General features: G+C 42.8%; 1 non-coding gene across 1 annotated transcript; it reads right to left on the bottom strand.

The window, feature by feature from the left end:
- Positions 1–2,630: 2,630 nt before the first annotated feature.
- On the bottom strand, positions 2,631–2,703 carry TRNAA-AGC. Its single transcript has one exon. It is a non-coding gene; the product is annotated as a tRNA-Ala (tRNA).
- Between the last annotated feature and the right edge of the window lie 3,368 nt (positions 2,704–6,071).

The raw sequence follows: 6,071 nt of genomic DNA, 5'->3' as shown, positions 1-6,071 counted from the left end.
CTTGCCCAGGGTCACACAGCTAGTAAGTGTCTGAGGCCCAATTTGAACTCAGATCTTCCCAACTCCAGATCCAAGGCTGTATCTACTGCATCACTTAGCTGCCCACTACTCCTCCACCTGCCCATATCTAAATCAGTTGCAAGTCCTCTGGATTGTACCCTCCCCCTCACCTCTCCAACTCCTCTCTGTCACAGGGCTACCACTCAAATTTGGACTCTTATCTGTTAGCATAGACTCTGTAATAACTACACTAACTTGTCAGAGTTACTCAACTAGCCAAACAGAAAGGCTTCTGAAGCCCAAAACTGCTTGACATACCTGTGATGCTTTGAATGAACTCTAGTTGAATTTGGAGATGCGTGGAGCAGCCAGAAACCACAGAATCAGTCTTGACCAGCCCAAGGGCAACCTTGAATAGTAGCTGCAGACTCCAGACCTTGCTCCAGACTTTTTAAACATTCTGCTGCCTGGCTTATTGTGTCTACAGATGTCTTCTTAACCTTCCCACTCCCCACCCCCAAGCCTCTAGAAACTATATCATCTCACACTTTTTCTACTCCCCTTTGAACATCTGAGAACTCTCTGTCTCTCTCTATCTCTCTCTGTGTCTCTGTCTCTCTTCCCCTTCATACCTTGCAAGCTTTTCTCAGATAATAAAGGCTTTGTAATCTGTGATCAGGCTCAGTTTCATTTAGGGTCCCTATTGGGGCCTGAGGTCTTCCTTTCATCACCTCACTTTGAAATAGGGTTTGGAGTGGTCCTCCAGCCTCCAGCTTCATCTCCAATCCAGGCATTCCATAGATGCTAGAATAAATTGCCTAAAACAGAGATTTGATGAAGACACTTTCCTACTTACTATTCTTCAGTGTTTTCCAGTGACATAAAAAAGAAAACTTCTTAGTCTGGCATTGAAGCCCCTCTATTATCCAACTACCTCTCTAATACTTATTTCACTTTTACCTTCTTTCCTGCACTCTACATTCCAGCCATCCTGGAGCACTAAACTGTTTCCCAAATTTCAGCTGCCCTCTGTCTCCCTCCTCAGTGCCTTCTCCCCAGAGATCTTTGTATGAACCTCTGCTTTCAGGCTTCTAAAGATTTTCTCATTAAAGCTTAGCTCAGGTTCCAGTTGCTCCGTTTTTCCTTCCCTGACGACAGTAGGCGAGATCATCCTATTCCTCTCCAAATACTCCTGGAGCACTTCATCTGTTTCCTTGCCCCAACACTTCTGAAACTGTTTTAGATGTTTCTCCGTTTTTTTTTTTTCCTTTAGAATGTAAACTCCTCGAGGTCAAGGTCTTCCTCGTTTGTATATCCCCAGACTTGGAAATGGAGGGTTCTTAATAAATGCTTGTTGAATTTCCTTTTAAAATATGCACTTGATAATAATTATAATAAATAAATCAAATATAAATATTCCTCGTTGCTCTCTCTCTTTTCTCTACAGATTAGACCTATTATCCTACTCTTAAGTCTCAGTTCGGCCTCAGCCTCTCTGTCCCCTCTCCCTGTGCCTTCCCTTCTCCTCATTCCCTAGGACAGCTATGAGCTAAGTTCCTGTGGCCCCCACCAGGTGAACTTACTTTCTCACTGTCCTCACCAGAGATTTCCCTTCACACTCTCCTCGCCTCCCCCCTTTTTCTGTCCCCCGGAGCGCTCACATTGGAGAACTAAGGAGGAGGAGAAGTTCCACGGGTTCCTTCCTTCCCCTCGCTTTCTGGGGCTTTTCTCCTCTCCAGGCCATTTCTGCTCGTCTGGGACCTTCTCCTCCCTCCTCACTGGCTCTTGGCTTCCTAATTGTTAACTCCTGAAAATTGGAGAAGAGTTCAGCAAGACAATTTTTGTCCTGGCGTCGGAGGGCAGGCATGTCGCCCTCTGTTTTTCTCTGTGGTCTCTGCCTACGTTGCAAAGCCTGTCTAAGGCTGCAGAGACATCTAGGACTCCCTCGTAGTCTCCCCAGGTGTGTAGGAGAGTGGCCTGCTCTGGGTCAGAGACAAGGCGCTTTTGTGTGGGTCCTAGATGTGCAATCTCATTCTCTAGGCACAGGGGTAACTGCTCCACCCCTTTCAGGAACACCCAGCTTTGGGCAGATGGAAAGACTCGGATTCGGTCGCAGCCAACTTTTCCACTATTTCGTACCTTGAGCTATTTTGCTGAGGAACGAACTTGTATTTTTCCAAGTGAAAAAATAGAGAGTGATTTTCAGTAAGTCTGTCTTGCTCCCTTCCCTTCGGACTTTGGGGCAAGTAACCGGCTACCTAAGGCACTCCCACGGTCACTCCAGAGTCAAAAAGAAGCGGAGGATGTTCAGAGAAGACCACTTTCTTTGACTGGAATTGAAAGTGAAAGCGCTGATTCTGGATCGCTAGACCAGCGCAAAAAAAATTCCAATCCAAGAATTAGGTATATAGTCTTACTGTCTCTCGGCTTGGACTAGATCGACTGCGACGGCGATTCCGGTCTCCTAAATTTTGGACTCACTCTTTAAGGGTGAACAAGGCACATCTTCAGTAGACGATCCCTGTAAAGGAGCCAATCTTTCAACTTGGGGTATATATAAAACCCTATCTTATTGGACACATTTAGGATAAATACCTGTCTTTCTGAAACCCGTGCATATAAAATTGTCGTGGAGGATGCGGGCATCGATCCCGCTACCTCTCGCATGCTAAGCGAGCGCTCTACCATTTGAGCTAATCCCCCAGCCCCGTAAAGGAGCTACTTCTGGTTCCTCTTACGACATTCTTAGGTAGCGTTGGAGCTGTTTTTTTGGTGAAATTTAAATTTTAATGGAGAATGCAACAAGACGGAAAAACTAAGAATTGTTAAGTAGTAGAGGGAAGGGAAGGGAAGAAGCAGGCTAGCAAAGCAGAGAGGTGGGTATGACCGCAGGGCGATTGGTAAAATAGAAACTGGGCACACAGCGAAGGGGAAGGCTCCCTGCAGGATTTGTAGGAAAGGCACCCTGCGCCCTGCACCACAGAACAATCTCCCCCACCGGGAATCAGGTTCCTGGGGAACAATCTCCCCCGCCGGGAATCAGGTTCCTGGGAGGTTCTCTCCAAAGACAGGCACTTCTCTGAATCACAATCACTGCAGGCAGTCCACTCTCCAAGCTGAAGCTGAGCTCTGTTACACATAGACGTTTTTACTAACAGCCTACTTCAGGGCCAAGGACTCCACCTTGTGGATGGGACACGGGGTAATTGGGTCTCGTGTACACATTTTGCTCTTGGTACAAAACTAGTAGAAATTTGCTGAGTGTGACAGAATTGTCTTTCGTGGATAAACAAAGCACAACACCTGTGTACGTGTGAGGCGGGAGCTAACTGGGTCGTGGAAGGAAAGGTCTCATTTCGTAGGGATCACGCGAAAGGTACCAGGGCAATTCAGTCCAAATCGTTCCTTTGTATCTTTCTGCTTCTGGCTTTTTGTGCCACAGGTACAAATGGGAAGAATGCTGGGTCTGAATTCAGGAACAGTTTGTTCAGTCTTTTTTCAGTCCCGTCAACACCCTTTCTGACTCCATTTGGGGTTTTCCTCACCTGAGTTTAAATTTGACCTCAGACATTGGTTTATCACTTTTAAGTTCAGGTTCCTGTACTCCAAAATGTAGTTAAATATTAACACCAACCTCAGGTGCTGATGTGAGGAGCAAACGAGATAATATTTGTAAAGTGTTTAGCACCGCTCAGGCCTAGCATTTAGTAGGTCCTTGATAAAGGCTTATTCTTTTCCTCCTCCCTTCCTGCCCTCTTCCCCCATGTGTTCCTGGGTGAGAATCATTGCAGTGAGGCATACTTAGTCATCAGTCTCTGATTAATAGAATCCATATCCCAGAAGTATTTTCAGCCCTCCATCATTTTTCAAGTACAATCACAGACTACAGAATTGGGGGAGGGGAGCATCCTTTTTTGGACTTTGGTTACCAAGGACAGTTGGAAGAGTGGGAGATGCAAAGAATGCTGACTAAATGTCATCTTTATCCAAGTTATACAAAAATTGTAACTAGCACTGGATCAAGGACAGATACCGGCACCTCAACACTCAAAGCTGATATTGATTTAAGTTAGTACCCTTTAGGTGTGGTCCTTAAGACCAATTACATGTGGATTAAGTGACTTGCCCAGGGTCACACACTTGGTTAAGTGTCAAGTGTCTGAGACTGGATTTGAATTCAGATCCTCTTGACTCTGGAGCTCTAGCCACTGTGCCACCTAGCTGCCCCACCCCCACCCCCAACTCCACCCCTAGACCAATTTCAAATCTATCTAACCTTGCTACTATCTAGATTACATCTATACATATAGTCTAAAAGAATAAAATGAGAGTTCCTCAGGTGTTTTGTTGAAAAAGGGACCCTATGACTACAGCATTCACCTACAGTCTAGCAACCCTTTATGAAAAGAAAATGAATACACCCTTCCTTTCTTTGGAAAGGTGGGATTCTATGAGAGTGAAATGTTGTATACGCTGTCAGTATTGATTCATTTTGTTGAGCTTTATTTTCTCTCAAAATCTTGATTATAAGGGAAGATTTATTGGGTAGGAAAGAAAGGGAGGATTATATATGAAAATCAATGTGAAGTAAAAAACCAAAAGGCGTCCAAAAAAAATGAAATTAGGTTCATCTGGCATGATACGTTCTTAATAAAGAGTATAGCACAATGCCTGGAATATAGTGCTTAATAATGTTCATTAATTGATTATTTGTTGAAGTTATACTGGCTCTTAGTGATCACCACTTCCCTTCCAAATATGAACAGAACAAACCATCCCTTTAATAATTGGAAGACTCAAAGCTAAGCTCACTGGCCTAGATTGTACATTTCACCCTCTTCTCTTTTGGGAGTAATATGGGGTATTTGTCTTTTTTCAGTCTTAGAACATCCCATTCCATCTCCTTTCAGTAGCCTGGGATACTGTTCATCTAGGCCTGCTGACTTCAGTGCACAAAGGGCACCTAGTGGCTCTTTCCATTTTCTAACTTGGGTTTCAATGTCCTGTGACTCATTTTTATTCTACCATTCCAAGTCAAAGGTCATTATCTTGATGAAAATACAGGATGGAAGGGACAAGTAATAGAAATGATCAAAGGCATGCTCCTTTTGAAACTCTGAGTGACTGAATTTGCAGAGTATAACAGGAAGGTAATAGGGACCCCTTCAGACTTTGAAGTGGAATATTTACACCTTATAAAGTGTACCCCTTTCAGACTTTGATTATCTATCTGCATACACAGGGGAGCCTGATGATTGTCAGAGACAATGGATTTGGGCTGAGATGGCTTGGTAAGAGTTTTAAAGAGCAAAAGACCCCTGGAGCTGAGTGAAGTTAACCCTAGAAGTGGATAAGAGAACCAGCTAAAAAGTCTGCTCCTGCGTTTTCTTTTAAACGTACAGGTTGAAAAAAAGGATATTGAGGGAGGACAGGTATTTCCAATCTGGAATCCTATCTCTACCATTTCTTTCTAAAGCTTTTGAGATGATGAAGTTTGAAAACCAAAACTCTCCAGTAAAATCCTCTTCTTCTCCCTAATGTCCTCTCAAGAAAATGGTTTATCACAATAAAATGTAAGATCTTTGAAGCCAGGGTCTATGTAATTTTTATTTTTGTGTTTCCTGTACTTTGCACATGGTTAATATTTAGTACATTTTTTTAAACTAACTGAATTGAAATGAAATAACAGATGCCCAAAGTGTGTCCTTGATTGCCTTTTTTTAAAGAAAATTTGAGATTTTGCTTGAAATTTCCACATTAGTAACCTCTAAGGAGCCATATGATTTTTCCTTTTTTAAAATTTTAAAAATTAATTTTAACAAGTTTTTATTGTCCTCCCCCCAACAATGTTTTAAACTTCTCACAGTAAATATGCATAATGTAGCAAAACAAATACTTATATTGGTCATTTCCATATATTCTGTCTCATTCAGGATTTTAAGTCAATAACTTCTCTGATTTGAGGGGGGGTGGTATGATTCACCTTCAGTCTTTGTGGTCTACTGGTATATCATTGGATTATTTGGAGTTCTAAATCTTGCAAACTAGTTTTTCCTCTATAATGTTGCTGT

This window comes from Vombatus ursinus, unplaced genomic scaffold (genome assembly GCF_900497805.2).
Source record: "Vombatus ursinus unplaced genomic scaffold, bare-nosed wombat genome assembly UNPS02014171.1, whole genome shotgun sequence".
NCBI lineage: Eukaryota > Metazoa > Chordata > Mammalia > Diprotodontia > Vombatidae > Vombatus > Vombatus ursinus.
Note: the sequence above shows the minus strand (reverse complement) of the source record. Positions and strands in the feature narration are given on the sequence as shown.